General features: G+C 47.0%; 1 non-coding gene across 1 annotated transcript; it reads left to right on the top strand.

Moving 5' to 3' along the window:
• Nucleotides 1–9956: 9956 nt before the first annotated feature.
• Nucleotides 9957–10028, top strand: trnad-guc (transfer RNA aspartic acid (anticodon GUC)). The gene has a single exon. It is a non-coding gene; the product is annotated as a tRNA-Asp (tRNA).
• The last annotated feature ends 10492 nt before the right edge of the window (nucleotides 10029–20520 follow it).

The raw sequence follows: 20520 nt of genomic DNA, 5'->3' as shown, positions 1-20520 counted from the left end.
TTCATGGCTGTGCACAGTTAATGCTCCTACCTTCTTCATCAGGAAATAGATGTGCATCTGGGCGTCATCCAGGACAAAACGATGTGGGCTTTTCATGCCCTGCAGGGTCTTCTCCATGGTCTTGCTGTCCACGTTTACCCACTTGCTGGCTCCCGGGGCCAGGAACTGCCTGGGGGGAAGGAAGTGATGAGCCTGAGCTTTGCAGTCCCACTGGGAGTAAGCAAGTGCCACATCAGGGCCTGCTCTAAATTCAACTGGGATGCAAACTGTCCCACTGGGCCACAAGGTCGCACTCACTTGTAGACCTCTTCCACCTTCTGCGGGATCGTAGCGCTCTCGCCGTGCCGGATGTCCTCACAGGCCTCCCAGAAACAGAGGTTCTCCACTGTGAATGAAACAGCGCATGCATCAGCTACCTGCAGGAGGCGCTCATCACGATGCCAATATGGAGGAGAATTGCCTTTCATAGAGGGATCATGATTATTAATTTAGCAGATGCTAGATCCTATTTTTTTTTTTTTTTGAGAGGGCAGGGTCAGTCAGTCCCTGGAGTAACTGATCGACGGCCCAATAGTGAGGTCACTCAGCTGACTCTGGGATTTGAGCTGATGACCTCCTGCAATGAATCCCAATCTGCTGAGTCACACACTGCCCAAATAGGCCCGCAGTGATCAAATAATGAATATGATTCTTACTTGCTGACGATGCCTCCATGAAGCTGATCTACTTGGGCGGGGGGGTCTACATGCTGCTCACCACTGAACTCCTTCTCCAGGTACTCCCTGAACTTGCACCGTCCCAGAGGGTCCCTAAGGAGCTCCGTGAAGCCGAACCCCCATCGTTCCACCCGCAGCTTGGTGGGTGTCTCCACCCTGCACCAGGAGGCGTGGAAGTGAAGAGACGACAGTCACCTCTGGGGGTGTGGCCCTGAAGAGGCAGGATGGGGCGCGGTAACGCACACTCACATGTCGGCATTCAGCGTCCAGAGTGCCGTGTCATCTGTTATCCAGGGGTTGCTGGGGGGGCAGCCTTGCATCATGGGGTCATGGTTCAGGTACTGCTCGCTGAACTTAAGGAAGCTGAACACAGAAGACCAGCCATTCCCAGTTTTAGTCCTACTTTCTATAATCCTTGCAAGTCATCAAATATTCAGGTTCAATGCTGGCATATTCCAGCAAACTGGAGCTCGAAATGGTGACGAAATGATTATACGTCATTGAACCCTATAAGGAAATTCTCTTTTCATCTCCTCCATCTTGCTCTCCATAGGTGAGAGAAAGCTTGGTAGCAAAGGGCAGCTGCCCGTAGAGGCTCCCAGGAACCTGGGGGTTAAGGGCCTTGTTCAAGGACCCACAAGTGTGCTGAAGCCAGGCTTGAACCGGCGACCTTCTGATCAATATTAAGTAATTATTTGCAGTTAAATACAGTTCAATTCAGTTTAATAGTCAACCGGTTTCAATATTAGTTAGGCATCATTAATCCAGGATATGTGTGACTCTGAGATTTATGGTGAAAGATGGATGGGCAGATGGACGAAAGAACGAAATAACGAGGTTAGATTTTCACAAAGAGCAGTCCCCAGCATTTTTGTCAGAATTAACATGAAATAGATCCCCCCCCCCACCAATCAGAGGCACAGTATACAGAATACCCAGAGATATCCCCCAGTTAGGGACTAATGTGGACTGGTGTCGAACCAGTGGTCCCCCAGCTATGCTGGGACTGAGGCTGAATCACAGGTGTTGGGGGGGGGTAGGTGGGGGAGGCTGTTATCCAACCTTTCCAGGCAGATGGAGGACTTGACCCTCGAGCGGCCCAGGGATTTCCTGATGTGTTCAATCTGGTGTCGGGAGCCATGAAAAATCACACGGGGAATATAAGAGTCAGAAAAAAGGCACAGCATGGTACACATCCAAGCCCTGATAAGAGCCATGCTGTTGTACCTTTAAACAGAATTTGTCAATATCTGAGAGCCAACAAAAGAAAACGACAACACAGATGTAGATCCTTCCGAAGCAATTTTCTTATGACAGCATTCTTAAGAGCCCACTTAATCACCCTCTTTGGTTGTTCTTGGCAACCATCCCATCAGCTGAAATAGGTTCACTCTAAATTCTTTCAGGCTTACCTCTCTTTTGTAGTAGTCCGCGTTCTGTTCTGTAAAGAAGGAAGAAACAAAACCGTCTCTAAACATGATATAAGCCACATGTTTATGGGAGTTTTACTTGCGCAAAAATGTTCTGAGGGCACAAGGTTCATTGGTTCAGAGAGATAACCAATCAGACTGTAGAAGTGGTGGATACAGGCAACTAGAGGAGGGGGGGGGGTCAACCAATCAGATGTCTTGTTCCTGCCTCCTCTAGTTCCTTAGACCCACCTCCTCTACAATCTAATTGGTTATCTCTCTGAACCAATCATTTTTCCTTCTGCCCTCAGAACATTTTTGTGAGGGTAAAACTCCCACGAGCGAATCACATGCAAGGAATCAGACAGTAGGAATTCTGCTCACACTCAGCTCCTGGCTTTACTAAGCAGACATCCAGTCTAGAAACCATGAATAATATAGCACTATTACGAGTATGTATTGTGGGACTGCTGACGTACTTACGTTAGCATGGAAAACGAGAGCAGGAAGTGAGGAAGAAGTGAGACAGAAAGATGAGCACAACGAAGTGCTGTCACACTCACACACGAGCTTCCCTCGGATGCCCTCCCACCAAAAACACTGATTATCACTTCACTTCCTTGGGTAATTTGGGGGCCCAAGGCAACAGCCTATTCTGCCTATAGCTGCCATATATATATAGATATTAATATACATATTTTTTCTTCATGACTTTGATCTTATCTAGGCCCCGAGCGGCTCTCTTGTTTGCCCGGATCCGGTCCTGTGACTGACAGAGGCGATAAACAGCAGGTACTGGCATTACGGAAAAAATGTATATGCTTAATAAAAAGCTCAGACCAGCTGGACTCGGGAGTTGTGCCGGTTCCTTCGCTCAGGGCCTTGTTCTTGAACGCTGAATGTTCCCGGCTGCAGAAAATCAGAGGGTGAGAAATCCTTAGCTGAACTTCAGATGAAGAGTGAGCTCGTTTCTCTCAAGCAGACTGACGCCGGTCTAACGCTGCATTAATACCCCTTAGCACTACTGGTCACATTTCCCATGATGCCACTGGGTACAGCCCATGGCGACACTGCCCAGTAGGGGACAGTGTGACAGCTTTCCAAAAGGACCATTCGGTCCTGGAGGGCCAGTCGGTGACACAGTATCCATGATCAGGACTGGGGTACCCTGCTTTACAGAATAAACTAACCAAATGTCGATACTGAATGCAATCTGATTTAACATGGTTTCCTTAAATCCCAATTAAAGTGCTTCAGATCAGCTCAGGACTTAACAGCAGAGAGACTATTTGGCAAATTATTACGCTGCTATTTGCAATTACATCCATTATCTCTCCGCTAACATGCAGCATTAAGCCTGAGCCGCAGGAATAGAGGTCAGATAATGGATCCGGTATTCCGGAGGTGGGATCCTCTTCCAGCTCGTTTAAAAGGCCCAACAAGTGGGGGGGTGGTGGGGGGGGAGACGCAAACACAGCATGTCTGCATTTTAGCTTCAGGCCGTCTCCCAGTCCCTTCGCACTCCTCTCTCCCAGATCCAAGCATCACCAGTCTTAGCGATGCGTCTCGTGTTTCTCGGGCAAAGAGAAAGGAGGCAGGAAGCGGCCATTTTGTCATTTGCTGGTTTTAATCCCCCCCCCCCCCCCAGCTTCCCCCGTCCACCTGGCCGTACCAGAGTGCAGAGCGTCCCTGCCTTTTAAACACGAGCAGCACCTGACTGGGGGGCCCTACGCTGCGTGGTTTTTGGCTCAACTGTGTTTCCGTCTAATTGGCGTCAAAACGGTGGGTTTCATCAATGAAGGTGGTGTGTGGCTGAGCGGGTTGGCAGTCGCCGCCTATGACTGGAAGGTTGCCGGTTTAAATCCCACAGTCAGCAGAGTGACATCACCACTGGACCCCTGAGAGAAGTCCCTAAACCCCCAACTGCTCTAGTCTCAATAAAAGGTACATCTGCAAAATAAGCTGAATTTAGGATGTGATCCGCAGCTGCGTGGCTGCCATTCCCACCTCCTGATGCCGCCCCGGATGGGGATAATGGCCCACATAAACGCTGATGCTTATTAGCCCTGAGAGATGCTGCGCACCCAGCAGAAAGGGGCCCTAGTGACGGCCGGGATTAAGCCAGATACACACCACACTCTGCTCCTGTCCCACACTTTCATTCTCCACTCTCCTGTGTTATTCATGAACTCCAAATTACACTCAGCGAGGGTGCAGTTGCTCATTCCCGCAGCCTGCTGTCCTGTCTGTCTTCTGAAAGCTCTCGTCCCACAGAACATAGGCTTCTTCCCAGCTAAGTAAATATTTCATGATCACACTGAAGCAGTAGTGGGTTATCAGGCCTGAAGTGATATATTCCTCCCCCACAAAGTATGCATGGAGACACTCTGTGTGTCTTACTTAACGAAGATAAAACTCCCCCCCCCCCCCCCCCCGTGAATTTTGCTGAGCTCAATGCTCTGGAGATGACGGAGATCGAAAATTATACCGGAAATGTTCCATATGTCCTTACAGATGTTTCCTTTGCCTTCCTTCATTGAACAAACCCGTTGTCGTGGGAGAGAACTGCACAACCCCCCAGCTCTCTGTGGGGGAATGGGACCCTGCCTATGCCTTCCTGCCAATCCTGCCAAGTTTCCCCTGTAAGTTGAAGGATCTCCTAACAGGCCTGCATGTAGATTAATGTCATACCCAGGACAAAGCAATTGCAGGTTAAGGCCCTTGCTGAAAGGCCCAACGGAGTAGAATCACTCTGGGCATTCACAGGATTTGAACCAACAACCTTCCACTTGCTTGCACAGATCCCTAGGCCCAGAGCCACCACTCTGCCCCACAACCTCAAAAAAATCCTAGAATCGCCCCCAGCCTGAGGCGATATTCGAGCTGCCAAGGTGCATTGAGTTCAGGTTTACCCAGTGTGTGCTTTACTCTAATCACAGCATACTGGGTTTTCGCCGGGGCAGATGTAGGGAGTCAGGGGTTTCGGGGGAGGTGCTTACTGGCGGTCTGTTGACGAGCCAGTAGGCCTGTTCCTGACATTCCAGCACGATGCGGTCCGCCTTGCGCCTCTGTTTGGCTGCCCTGGTAGGAGCAGAGCAGTCGATGGAGAGTCAGAAAGCATACTGGGTAATTAGCATATAGCGGTAATCACTGAACTGCAAGGTAGGGTTTTCATTTTTCTGTTTCCTTTTTCACTTAGAAATGGATTTCCGACTCTAGTGTTTAGGCTGAGGTCTGATTTAACAGATAGGAGGGAAATTATGACCACACACCATGTTACTTTTTAATTTAGGTAACATCATCATCCTCTTAATACGAGATTTATTCATCCATTCTCATCTGTCCCCTTGTGTGCATTTATGAAATTGATTTCATAGCTCGATGCGACAGTATTCCCGGGCTGGGGTGGGGTTTACCTGAGCTGCTCCTTCGCCTGCATCACCACGAAGTCCCAGGTGTGGTTGATCCGTTTGTGCAACATGTTGTAGCTGTCCTGCGGAGACGATGTTTAAATGCGACATTGCCAGGTCGCACGGCTGGCTGCGTTGCTGCATGGGTTCACGTTATGACTCACAGGCCGAACCCCTCCCAGGATATCAGCTGGCAGTGTCGGATTCACAAACCCTCTTACTGATGAGAACCTAAAATGCGTTGACCCTGACGCAACATGGCGGCAAGTTGGTGGATGTCTATGTGCGATCCTACTATGTGCATAATTGGTGGGAGGTTTTCTTACACAAAAATGTTCTGAGGGCAGAAGGAAAATGATTGGTTCGGATAGATAACCAATCAGATTGCAGAGGAGGCAGGACCAAGACATCTGATTGGTTGCTCCTGCCTCCTCTAGTTGCTCGGATCCACCTCATGTACAATCTAATTGGTTATCTCTCTGAACCAATCATTTTTCCTTCTACCCTCATAATATTTTGTGTAAGTAAAACTCCCATGAGCATTCAGCTATCACATGATCTCATCAAGCAATGCTTCAGACCAGCGAATAAGAATAGCATTGAAATGTACATAAATAAAAATTTTCTCTTACCTTTTCATAGTCTATCAGCTGCCCTTGCTTTCTGATATTCTTCTTAGTCAAATAAATCGCTTTAGAAGAGCAAAAGAAAGACATGGCAAGAAACTGTGTTTTTCTATTATTCTAGTAAAGGGAAGTAATGATGTAATAGGCGAGCACATGATTAATAATTGGTAATCACCGTAATCTAGCTCGGAGGCTGGCCACTGCTGAGAGCTCCAGAAGTACGGAGTCTAGCAAAAAGGAGATGCTGTCATTTGAAACTATTCAGAAGCAGCGTGACAAAGGTGCTTTGTGATTTAACATGTCAGGGACAAGGCGGGTGGAAGGCATTTTGCTACTTTAACTGGCATTGGTTCTCATACATCAGTGTTTCCCAATCCGGTCCTCGGCGACACACAGATGATCCACGTTTTTGCTCCCTCCCAGCTCCCTACCAGACAGTCTACGTTTTTGCACCCTCTCAGCTCTGGAGCCCGGACCAGATTGAGAAATACTGTCCTACACGGTAATTCCGCAGTCTCTCCAACGAATAGTTTCGATATGCGTGCCCCCCCACATGGCCACCACCCTCTCGCGCTGCCCTCCATCTGAAGAAACCGTGGTTTTAGGTTACCTGGAAGCGATACGGCGTCTCGTCGGGCCCCAGGACGAGCGTCCTGGGGTCCTTTAGGGGGTAAATGTAGCCGTGCTTCACGATCAGATTCCCCACATGAAGTGCCTCTGAAAACACACAAAGTGGTCACTCATTTCCACGTAAACTACTCAAAGCTCAAACAAATCCACTACTCGTAGCCCAGATTTAGGCATAGTAATTCTCTAAATTTTTGTCAGTGGAATACAGTAGAACACACGATAACTAGAAACTGAGTAGGCATATTATATTTTATTTTACGGTATAGCAAGTAACTGGAAAAAACGTTGACATGGTGCACAGAATAAGCCGCGGGGATGGTGCATTCCTCATCGGAACTATAATTAATTACGAGTAATTGGGACTTTCCACTTTCCGGCTGCCTCCGCGGCCATTGGCAGTCAGGCGCTCCCGGGGGTTTCAGACCGGCGCAGCAACAGCGCTGCTAGGGGGAAGCCTAGTGTTTACAGGGAGGGGTAACTGCTTACCGGGGCAACAGGTTTTTTGCCCATTCAAGTCTGTTAATGCATCTGCCATCTACTGCCTAAAAGTCCCCTCCTTTCCATTCCGACTTCTTTTCCAATCTGGGCTGTAAATCAGGGAAATCTGCTCCCTTGCTATTTAAAACCTCATCTGCATCGCCCGGGAATTCAGGACAACAGCGTCTTGCAGAAGTGCATAATGAGGGAGACGGATAGCGATATTTCTCCAGGCATGACTGACTGCCTCTGGCTATCAGCGAAGTTTGCATCGGGACTATCAAACCGTACAGCTCAGCATGCGTAGCGGCGCGACTCGGGACTGGCCTACAGATTATTTGTACTAATAGCCTCTCAGCAGAAAGATAAATAATTCAGCAGATAAATTGACGCCAGGGGAAGAAAATCCCAAAAGCTTCAGGCGAATGGGGTGTCTATGTTATGGACAAGCTCAATTCTGACATTTATTAATTCACAGGCTCAGCAATATCAATGGAACAGAACATGCTTCTGTCAGACACGTGAATTGCATATGCTTACACATAAATGCAGCTAGGCTAATCTGTTGTATGGATGACAAATTCTATTACTTCATTTGTATTTATTATTCAAAAGACTCGTTTATTTCTGTTATTTTATTACAAAAAAAAAAAAACCTGATGACGTCTTTCGCCAGCAGGGGCGCCATCGTCGTCACGAAGGGAAAAAAACAATCGATTAACCTCACATAAGAGCACCAGGTAACGCTTCCCTACATACTTCTCGGCCCTACCTTCTTCCATGATGGAGTACTTCTGAATTAGCCACTCCACGATATCATTTCCTGGGAAGGCATAGCGAGGAAGGCATCTAGTTAGAGTCGAGAAATGCATTAAGCCGTCATAAATCAAAAACGCTGAACTCGATAAATAAATTACATAAATAAATATGAGCGCAAGGAGATCGATGACAGTCTTAATGCACAGGATTCCCGAAGACCGCCGATGTATGGGCTTTCCTGTGAAGGGCTTAAATGACCATTAGGACCCGGCCCCCGGGACACTGCACGGCCGGGTGTAAGACAACCCGGGCGGCATGAAAAATTATTTTTAAAAAGTAAAATATGTATCGTGCACCTGTCATCGCATGTGGAATCACTGTGATTAACAGTCTTTGATTCTTCATCTTTATCCCCATGTCGGGATCTTGCATCGCCACAATGACTTGTTCAATCTGGGATAAGAAGAATAGTCAAAATCGTGAAATCAAGGTGACGACAGACATAGTGAAAACGTTCAACCTAGTAATATAATAATTGCTTAATGTGTGATTTGATATGTAATCGTTATATTCATCATTAAATCACCGGAGAGACACACTCATATATTTAGGCATATATATAAGTAAACTACAAGGTTTTTCCTCTGACTATCTTAACTGCACGTCAAAGACGTTATCGGATATTCCCGACTACAGACTTTCGGTTTGATCATTTATTCGCGTTATTAATTCGGCTCCTGATTACATTAAACTAAACATGCTCAGATTGTTACAACCTTTGCTTGTCGGTTATTTTTGGGATCTTTCTGGATGGGCTCAAGGCGGGGTCTGTAAGCACAAGCAAACTGCCAGCACTTTTGTTTTACATGAAAATAGTTTGATGTCGGCCTATTGCGTTATTGTCTGGCTATAATTTGGAGGCAATATTAAACAATAGGCCCATATATTGTAAATATACATGTTGTGTTGTTTTGTTGTTATCACAAACGTATAGCCTGATCATAAATTTCATGGATACCTGGATGTTGTATGTTCCATTATATTTATGAATGAATGATTTATGTGAAGTCTGGCTTAGATTCGAGAATTAATCATATAGATTAAAAAAAGTTTTCATTTAAAACTTATCTCATATAATAAAATCCTCGTCCGAACGAACATATGTCAGAATGAAAAAACATTTAAATTATTTTTGTGATGCATCAGTATCAATAGCTACAACGTCATAACAGATATAGATATAATGCGGTTCATACTTTTGAAGTTGATGCGTATCTCCCGAAAAAAATCAACTCCAGAAGAGTCCGCGTCTGTAAATGCCTGAACTTCGGAATCGATCCTACCTTTGTTAGGCGCGGCATCTGTGTCTTGCAGCTGTTCCCTTGGATAAAGATGTTAATTGTCATGCTTACAGCATCTCGATCTCCGGCGTTTGTGAAGTTGGGATTGATGCTGTCCTGTGTTTTTTTTTTCCTTCCACACTTAAGCTCTGCTTGTTACTGCCCCATAGCGGAGCGCAAGTGAAACGGACTACCGGAGATTTGCACTGTTTTTCTGTTAGTGTGTATAATCAAAATATGACTCAGTTTGGCCAGTTAGAAAAATATGATAATAGAAAAGTATTCTTTTCCTCTCACTTTTTTTTCTTGATTTAATTACCGACTTCATGTACTTACACTGTGTCCCGTTGCACGATGTAATATTGCGAAACTATGATTTTGTGGCAGTGTTTTGTAAAGGAATTTTCCGTTTAATCATCGTCTTAGTATAAAGCTATATGGTTGTTCTGGTATCAGTGGACGTACATTATGTATTTTTTCTTCTCTTGAGCACCATGGTCATGACATGAAGCTCAGTCATTGATTACTCGCAAATGTTAGTAGTCATCCGCTGTTTATCTTGAAGATGTAAAAGTAGTGCGCGTACATCTCCTCGTTAGTATAGTGGTGAGTATCCCCGCCTGTCACGCGGGAGACCGGGGTTCGATTCCCCGACGGGGAGAGTCTGCATCTTTTTGCCTCGGTCTCAAAAGGCACCAAGCTAGAACCGGCCCCGTGTTAGTGGAAACGGGGCTTGTGACTTGTACTCATGCATAATATTCTGCGGGTCGCTCAGCAGCGCAGCATATGAAACTAGACTCGGATTGTAAGTGTGTGGTTTTGATAATTGATGTATGGATGGATGGATCCTTAATAAGAGATATAAACAATAAGGTCCAGTCGCCAACTAATCATGTAAAATACGTCATAAACTCATGGTTGTTAAACCCAGAATAAAAATGAAGACGTATAACTAGGAAAGTCAACTTGCACATTTCAATTTTGGTTCGATATAATCACGTTGTCCTTAACCCTCCAGTGCAGGAGGGGACGGTAATGCGCATCGAATGTTTCCGAACCTGTGTGTGATACAACCGAGGAAGAGCCGATGACTTCGGGGGAGGAGGGGCAGGCGACTCGGAAGAAAAAGCAGCAGAACCCAATGCAGCCTGTAGCCCATTCAAAGGCCTACTGTTGGACCTCTGCTTATTTTGCAATACGTCTTTAGTACGGACTGAAAAATGTCCGATTTCGATGAGTTTGAGAAGCAGTTAAGCGAAAATCGGCAAGGTAAGTTTGGCTTTGAAGATCGGTGTATGCTCCCTGTTTTAGGGTAATAAAGTGGCCGGCGTGTCCTAGCGCCGAGGATGGTGCGGAGGGCACTTCTGCTGGTTCCGAAAAGAAAAGCGCGGCTGGGAAATCGGTGCCTTTTATCCGAGCGCTCGCCGATTCTGAAACCTGCCCGATTCTTCTTCTCCCAGCTGCCGCAGGATCCCCGAAAACTGACCGCTTTGGTAAATCAGTGACATTCTTTGCTTGGCATTGTTATAGAGATCGCTAGGCCTGCATCCATCAGTGCCCGGCGTACATAACATGGACATTTCAATGAAACGTTATTGGGGTGCACTCGATGTGAAAGCCTGCGGTTTTATTTATTTAATTATTTACCATTATACACTTGGATCATAAATTGTGACCCGCGTATTTTCATTCGCAGTAACACACTATGCATGGATGTTTGTTGCAAGCGTTATATTTTCAAGATCACGTTTAAAGTTTTATGCAAATAAAAACGACCGCGACCACTTGATTTAAAGTCCGCACTTAATAACAGTGTTAGTTACTTGGTTTTTAAATACTACGACGAGTTTTCTATATAATGATATGATTTTGTCTCTTTCCGATGCACAATAGCCTTTCCCTTGGGTCCGAAATGCTGGCCCTGTCATCCGTACAGAATAAGTCTTTCTCACACGATCGCCGTTTCTTCATGATGTATAGACTCTAAAAATCAGCCGCGTTCCCTGGAATCATAACAACTGCTTTTAGGTCGTTATTGCAAAGTCTTGCACCTGTATCTACCTTTACAGCGGATAGCAGTAACTAACAATGATGTACAGTTATATAACAATACACATATAACTTCATTAAAGTGCAGAGAATCCAGTAAACTGAATAAACTTAAGCCATACTAACGCAACTGAAATATACAACATGCGTTACAACGGAGTCGAAAGTAGGATTGATTTATGTACCTATCAAATGGCAATCTTGTCATATCAGCTCCTTATCACTAAATCACTAAAATGTCATTCGAAACGACCTGATTCGGCTAGACGAGCACTAAGTGCCGCCGTGTTTGATAAACTAGCAGTTCCAGTCATTCATATCTGCGCTCTGACTATGCCTGCGATTGCGGTAATTGGTTATTACCGATTTACGTAAGATGCATTGGCCGCTCCGTGTCTGTACTTTTGCAGCGGTGCATTACCGTAACGCTGTTATAACTGATGCATGAAGCTGATTCCTCGAGCAGCACCTGCGTTTAAATGCTTCACTGAAAACTGCACCTTCAGGGATTTATTTAAGCTTCTATATGAAGGACCTGCTGGGATAGAAAGGTGATATTTTATTGCTAGTTTAATAAAGTGCTGTCTGTCAGATTGAAACGATATTAATTACCCATCCATCGTCCAACCAGTTATCTTAGTCAGGCTCCCCTGGAGCCTATTCCAGGCAAATTCCCCATACAGAGAGCAGAGGCAAAATTCAGGCCTCCAGACTCGGAGGCGTGAGGCAACTGTACTCACCACTGTGCTCCTATATCATTAATTAGTCTGGTTATGTTTTTATTGTTTCACAACAGACTGACATTCAAGGGGATGTCCTTGTGCCCTTGAAATTATTAGCCATTGAGAGATGGGTGTGTTTGTTTCAGGAGGGTGTGATTGAATATGTGAATTGAATGGAGGTGCTTCATTCTGGTGAGGAAACTGGGGAGTTAGACCCCGTACCACATCTTGGTCTCCGTAAGTGACTTTTAAGGCATAGCGCTGGGTCAGTCAGCATCCAGCACCCCAGGGAAGTTGGTAATATGATTACTCTGTGACTCATGGGCTTCAAACCCACAACCATCCGGACACACATTCATAATCCCTCTGAGTTACACATCTTGGATTTATCGAAATGGATGGTAGGGGGGCAGTCATGTCGCTCCGCCCACCGTCTCACTGGTACCACGGTGTCGTCCCCCAGAGCGGGAGAAGGAGCGACACAAGAAGCGTAGCCGCAGCCGGTCTCTGAGCCGTGGCGAGAAGCACCGCCGCTGGAGCAAGGACTCCAGGGGGCGGAGTCACGAGAAGCGCAGCAGCAGCCGCGACCGCAAGGGTCGTGACCGACGGAGCAGCTCACGCGAGCACAAGAAGCACAGGTACCCCCCCTCACGGTCCCGGTTACAGGCACTGAAGCTGATATCTAGCATGGTTTGAGGCCTCTTAACAAGTTTCTTTCACAATCAACCAATTGGTTTCTTCGTGGTGGGAAGGGGGACTGTACCCATATTAAATTTTAACTGGCGTTTATAAGTAGCCCCCGCCATAGCGATGGGACCTCAAAGCCAGCCTAAAAAGTGGCGCATGGTCACACCCTCATGACCTTAAACTGCCTGCGATCCAAAGTTAAATGTAAACATTCTGCCATCTGTTTGTTTTTGCCAGATTCTGAGTGTTTACACTGTATTGTTTGGGGAAAACAACCTTCTGTTTTGTGTTTGGGCAGCTACTCTCCTCGGAGAAGCCGTAAGAAAAGGACATACAAGTACTGGGATGTTCCCCCTCCGGGATTCGAGCACATCACCCCCATGCAGTACAAGGCAATGCAAGGTTTGGATGCGACGCTTCCATGTGTGCTAGTTCAGTATTGCAAGGTTATGGTATATTGGTTGCAATGAAAGCATTTATTCTGGAGTGCCCTCCTCCCCCCTGCTGGTCAAAGAGGGAATAACACTTGGGATGATTTCAGACAGTGTGAAGAGAGCTTAAACCTAGGGGTTAGAAGCAAATGAAGGCGACGATCCGGATGTTCTGGCCGTCCCTGGTTGGGGTCTTGAAGCCCTTTCTCCTCCCCACAGCTGCAGGGCAGATCCCCACGATAGCTTTACTGGCAACATCCACCACCAGCGGCGTGGCAGTGACGCCCACCCAGGTGCCGATGGTCGGCAGCCAGATGACCCGGCAGGCCAGGCGGCTTTATGTCGGCAACATCCCCTTCGGCCTGACGGAGGTGAGTCCAGGCAAAGTCCCGCGTTGCCTTCTGTCATGCATACTGGTGTCATGTGTAGCTCAGTGAGTTAGGACACTGAGCCGGTCACAAGAAGGTTGTTGGTTCAAATCCCTTGGGCAGCAGAGTGATTTCACCATTGGGCCCCCGAGCGCAGCCCTTAAGCACTATTTGCTCTAGGAACTGTCTGGTCCTGCTTCTTCAATGAAATGTATGTTGCTTTGGATGAAAGTGTCCGCAAAATAAATAGATAAATGTACTAGACTTGTCAGTCATTTTTTTTCTCGTTTGCCTGTTTTGATGTCTTCAGACGTCTGCCTGTCTTCATTCAGTGTGTCTGCCTGTCTTTTTAGGAGGCCATGGCGGATTTCTTCAATACCCAGATGCGATTGGCTGGCTTATGTCAAGGTCCCACCAATCCCGTCCTCGCTGTTCAGATAAACCAGGACAAGAACTTTGCCTTCCTTGAAGTAAGAGTCTTTCCTGCCTAATGGCTGCTGTGTCCAGGCGGAGACCGCAGCCTTCCCTGATTAACGACGTTCTTCGTTCTGCCCTAGTTTCGGTCCGTGGATGAGACCACGCAGGCAATGGCCTTCGACGGCATCATTTTCCAGGGTCAGTCGTTAAAAATCAGGCGGCCCCACGACTATCGCCCCCTGCCTGGCATCTCAGAGCAGCCCGCCTTCCACGTACCAGGTCCGTTTTGCTTGTCGCCGTCATAACCTTAATCTTTATTTACCTTTGAAGAGCCGATCGGCAAGGCCAGTTTTTTGTACTCGTTACGGACTGACTGTCCTTCGCAAGCTGCGGATGTCTTGTCATATAAAGAGGGAGACTTTCACTTTTATTTACTTAATGTTGTAAATATTTAGCAGACAGTTTTATCCAAAGTGAAGAATGTTTTTTTTTTTTTTTTTTTTTTTTGAGAAATCAGGGTCAGCCTGTCCCTAGAGCAAACTCGCCGGCCCAGTGGTGTGATCACCAGTGATGTGAACCAGTGATCTTCTGATGATAACGCTGGCATCCTAACCAGCTGAGCCACACACACACACACACAGCTCAGTCACTCACTTCTTACTGTTAACATAGGGGTGTTGTGTGGCTCTGTGATGTTTGCCCATGAAAAGAAGGTTGCTGGTTGGCAGGGTTGGCAGAGTGATTTCACCACTGGGCCCTTGAGCAAGGACCCTAACCCCCAAATTGTTCTAGGGTTGCTGGCTCCTATTCTAGTTAAAAATTCTGGACACACCTACTGAAAATGACTTGTTTTTCAGCAAGATAATGACCCAAAGCCCACCTTGAAGGTTATGCAAGTAGCTTATTACCTTGTGAACTAGGAAAGAGATGGTCCCCACAGCCCCCCAACCTAAACTCTATAGAGCTGGTTTGGGATCAGTTGGATGAGAGTAAGAGTAAGGTAGCCAGCTTGCGCGCAGAACTTGTGGAAACTCGAGGACTGTTGGAGAAACGGTCCAGGTGGGTACATATGTTAGCTGGTTGAGTCCGCAATGCTGTCATCGAAGCCAATGGCTCCTATTTTGAAGAGACAAAAATTTTGTCTTTGCAGTACTTCATATGCATAACTTCCATGCCCAAAGGCCTTTTACTATAAGGTGAATAACAGCTAAAATAGAGACAAATGCATTAAGAGCAGGTGTGTCCATACTTTTGACTGGTGCTGCATGTGTCAGCATCTCCCATGGAGAGCAAGATGGGAGAGACAAAAAACAGTCGTCAAACTGCCCCAGTATTTAGGTATTTTTTTGCTGGAGTTACATTTATCTGATATTATATAGGAGATAACGACGTCATACTGATTTGAAGTTGGCTTATTTCACTCGCGCCGTTTGCTCGTGGTCATTATCCGGCATGTTGACGGTTTGCTGTGATCGGCCGGCTTTGGGCGCCGTGCCGCTCTGTCTGCAGGGGTCGTCTCCACCGTGGTTCCAGACTCGCCACACAAGCTCTTTGTCGGAGGCCTGCCCAACTATCTCAGTGACGATCAGGTACCCCGCCCTCAGTCTCTGTCGCCGGGGAGCCGACCCACAACCCTCCTGTGTTTCTGTCCCACTGCTGCACGTGGAACTCAAGCAGGCATGCACACACACGCACACGCACGCACGCACGCACGCGCACGCACATACATACATAAAATAAACACTCGTCTCTGTGTAACTGATTAGTAGGAAAAGAAAGCCTGTCAAAGTTACCTCACCGCTTAAAATTCATTACAAGATACTGGGGGGTCAAATGTCAGCATCATGTTTAAAGCTAGCTGCTGAAAATAGCCGCACATTTGAGGTTTTTTTTTTTTTTTTTTAAAGATATTCATGGGATTTATTAAACATTTATTAGACATGTAGGTAATGAGTTGACAGTTACATTACGCTCATTGTTTATCCAGCTGTAAATTATGAAGATATTGAGACCCCGCTAATGTAAAAGGTACGTTTCCCAAAACCTCATGTTATCGACTTGCATAGTTGGAACCATTCAGTTGTTATCTAATGTTGTTAGCAAATAACCTTATTAGCAACAAAGGCTTTGGGAAACGTGCCTTACAGCTGGCGGCTTGCCAAACCAGTCACGTAGCCAGTCCCTGTGCTGCCTGTTGCTGGGTACCCTGGAATATTTGTATATCGGGTTAATTGCTGAGTGTTAGTCGGATGAATCAGCCGCGTCGTTTTGCTGCATGAAAATTTAAAATCGAGTCATCTGCGCGTCACCTAACTGACGAATACCTCCACATTGCCGTACACCTGTGTTTGCCCAATCCCAGTCCTCGGGGAACCGCCGACTGTCCACATTTTCGCTCCCTCCTAGCTCCCAGCCAATCAGGAACACCGAATACCTGGTACAGGTGTGCTGAGAGGAAGCAAAAACGTGGACTGACCGGGGGGGTACCCCCGAGGACTGGGCTGGGAAACACTACCATAGACTGTGCTTGAAATGTGGGGGAGATCGACCAAGTCCCCAAACGCTTCAGTATTCGCAGACGTGCCGTGTCTCACGTCCATGTCCGCACACTGAGAACGATGACTTCACATCCCGTTAACAGCGATGGGGAGCTGCGGAAGAATCGTTCCCTACATTGCTGTGTCGCTCGAAAGGCAGAAAATACTTCGGACCTTTTTCCCGGTGAACGATTATCAGCTTCACTGGAGTTTTCACATCGTGCCCCATGCCCTATTCTGTTATGACGTCAGTGATGGATAATATTACCATAACAACATGCACAGATGAGGTCGTCTTACTCTGAAAGTGTTGAAAGGGTCACATTTTAGACATTTTCTACTTCTCATTAGCATCTTTTATGATTTTTTTTTTTTCTTCCTATATCGCCACCCCACTGAAATCGGCCCATTATAGACATAATCCATACAGGCATTTAATAGTTTACCTATTTATTTTGCAAAAGTTAATCGCAAAACGTTTTGCGTCCACCCCTGCATTGTAACATTTTGAGCTCCGGTGTCCCACTCACTTTAGCCTAAACTGTTAAAAATGGCAAGACTCAGCCCACAAGATAGTGATCGCGGTTTCAGTGAAAGGTAAGTGAGAAGTGCAGTCAGTTTGTTTTTCTTTGATTTTTTTCCTCCTTTTCGGATTGTCATCGTAATCTTTCTTATCCAGTGTGAGTCACATGTAATCCAAGTCAAGAGGAAGGCTGTACCAAAGCAGCACTGGGGGGAGAGAGTTTGAATCCAGCAGAACTGTTAATGTATTTCACGTCAAAGCCAGTAAATGTGCCATAGACAGGTGAAATGGAAACCGCTGCTTGTATCCTGGTGTTTACATTTTTTTTGCAGTCCCTGCTACCGCTTTGATACTTACAGCTCTTTCATTTTTGTTCCCCACTTTGTCCCCAGCTAGGGGCCTGTAAGATCGTTAAGTCTTCGCTCATAATTTGTTCAGTAGTACTGACCTACTGCTGCCATGCCAACATGTAACACAAGGCAAGTAAGACATTCCGTCCCTCGCACGGATATCCTCCCTGTCGACGGCCTGCCCCTGTGGGGGGGCTCTGTCCTGGAGTGCTCTTAAGCATATGGGGTCCTTTTTTTGGGGGTTGAAGGCTGGGGAGAGACTTATTATGCTGATCACAGGGTATAAATTTGATTTTTTTTTTTTTTTTGCCCCTAAGAGAAGGTAGGAGGTAGCGCCCTCTTGTGGCTGCCAGTGTCCCAGGTGACTCCTTTCTGAAGTCAGTGGTTAATGCGGCTTTACAGTAGATTCCTGTAGAATAAGTGAGGAATGATGTTAGCAGAGCTATTTCGTCCTGTTTGGCTTCAAGCCGTGGCCCCTTTAGCAGGACCCTGTGGCGGCTCTTAGCTTTACCTGTGAGTTTATCTCCTGTAGGCTTTGTCCCTCTAATTAACTGCACCAATGTGGTTCTTGGTTTTAAGAACAGGAAGTCAGTGATTCGGCTGGGTTTGTGTTCTGCCGAGTCGCCCCCCCCCCCCTCCACATTGTATACATGGAACACTTAACATATAATTAGCTGTTTTTATTTAGTTTTTTTTTTATATACCATCTAGCTTAATTATTGTGGCCCTTAAAATCAGATGCAACTCGGTCCATATTTCAAAATTCGTAGTTGGAATTATCAGAGAACTTGATTAGGAATTCAGTTGTGTTGTATATGCTGTAGGATGGGGGGGGGGGGGAATCTGTGTTATCATTCATTGACAAGAATCAAAATAGTTACTTTTGTACGCTCCCAGTAAGTAAGTCATGCAGAAAGGGCACAGGGGGCTTTGAGCTCTAGTGTTGCACCGTAATGTCGAGCCACTTGTCATAAAGCCATTTTCCTGATGTCTTCACTGTTTCCTCATGTCGTTTTGCAAAGTTTAACATGCTGCTTCTCCCACAGTTAAGATTAGCATTTCTAGCGAGGCGCCGTGCCTGGACTGTCGGGCTAATCGCCCCCCCGCGTCTCCTCCTCTTGCCCAGGTGAAGGAACTCTTGACGTCGTTCGGACCTCTTAAGGCCTTCAACCTTGTGAAGGACAGTGCCACGTCACTGTCTAAGGGTTATGCTTTCTGTGAATACGTGGACATCAGTGCCACTGACCAGGTGCGTGAGGTGGGGCAGCAGCTGGAAGGTCTGGGGTGACTCGGGGCTTCCGGATGGAATTGCTGACGCTTGTGTGGGATGCATCCCGCAGGCCGTGGCTGGACTCAATGGCATGCAGCTCGGAGACAAGAAGCTCATCGTCCAGCGGGCAAGCGTGGGGGCTAAGAATGCCAACGCTGTGAGTATTTGCCCTCGGCTGCCGCCTTTCTGATGTCCTAAACCCAACTTGGTTCCTGGGTGCCTCCCAGGAAGCTTAATGCCCCTATTTCTTGGGTTTATTTGGGTCCATGTAAATTTCTCGCTGTTACTCGAGACGATTGGACGATCAGGGGGTATCTGACACTCTTGTCGCCCCCCGGGACAGACGGCCATCATCGAGACGCCGGTGACGCTGCAGGTTCCAGGGCTGCAGCGGCTGCAGAGCTCCGGCATGCCCACGGAGGTGCTGTGCCTCCTCAACATGGTCATGCCCGAGGAGCTGGTGGACGACGAGGACTACGAGGAGATCCTGGAGGACATCCGGGAGGAGTGTTGCAAGTACGGCAACGTGCGCTCCATCGAGATTCCGCGGCCCGTCGATAGCGTGGAGGTGCCTGGCTGTGGCAAGGTGGGACCCGTACTCTCCTGTACCAGTGGCAAAAAGAAGACCTCTGTAGGCACTAAACACAGGCTCATGGGAGCATTTCTTGCACAAAAGTGTTTTGAAAACGGAATAATTTTTTGTGTAAGAAAAACAATCTGATTGGTTCAGATAGACGACGGACGATCTGATTGGTTCAGATAGGCGACGGACAATCTGATTGGTTCAGATAGGCGACGGACAATCTGATTGGTTCAGATAGGCGACGGACAATCTGATTGGTTCAGATAGGCGACGGACAATCTGATTGGTTCAGATAGGCGACGGACAATCTGATTGGTTCAGATAGGCGACGGACAATCTGATTGGTTCAGATAGGCGACGGACAATCTGATTGGTTCAGATAGGCGACGGACAATCTGATTGGTTCAGATAGGCGACGGACAATCTGATTGGTTCAGATAGGCGACGGACAATCTGATTGGTTCAGATAGGCGACGGACAATCTGATTGGTTCAGATAGGCGACGGACAATCTGATTGGTTCAGATAGGCGACGGACAATCTGATTGGTTCAGATAGGCGACGGACAATCTGATTGGCTCAGATAGGCGACGGACAATCTGATTGGCTCAGATAGGCGACGGACAATCTGATTGGCTCAGATAGGCGACGGACAATCTGATTGGCTCAGATAGGCGACGGACAATCTGATTGGCTCAGATAGGCGACGGACAATCTGATTGGCTCAGATAGGCGACGGACAATCTGATTGGCTCAGATAGGCGACGGACAATCTGATTGGCTCAGATAGGCGACGGACAATCTGATTGGCTCAGATAGGCGACGGACAATCTGATTGGCTCAGATAGGCGACGGACAATCTGATTGGCTCAGATAGGCGACGGACAATCTGATTGGCTCAGATAGGCGACGGACAATCTGATTGGCTCAGATAGGCGACGGACAATCTGATTGGCTCAGATAGGCGACGGACAATCTGATTGGCTCAGATAGGCGACGGACAATCTGATTGGCTCAGATAGGCGACGGACAATCTGATTGGCTCAGATAGGCGACGGACAATCTGATTGGCTCAGATAGGCGACGGACAATCTGATTGGCTCAGATAGGCGACGGACAATCTGATTGGCTCAGATAGGCGACGGACAATCTGATTGGCTCAGATAGGCGACGGACAATCTGATTGGCTCAGATAGGCGACGGACAATCTGATTGGC

This window comes from Brienomyrus brachyistius, unplaced genomic scaffold, assembly GCF_023856365.1.
Source record: "Brienomyrus brachyistius isolate T26 unplaced genomic scaffold, BBRACH_0.4 scaffold1269, whole genome shotgun sequence".
Lineage (NCBI taxonomy): Eukaryota > Metazoa > Chordata > Actinopteri > Osteoglossiformes > Mormyridae > Brienomyrus > Brienomyrus brachyistius.
The sequence above is the reverse complement of the archived record's forward strand: the minus strand, read 5'-3'. Positions and strand labels throughout refer to the sequence as shown.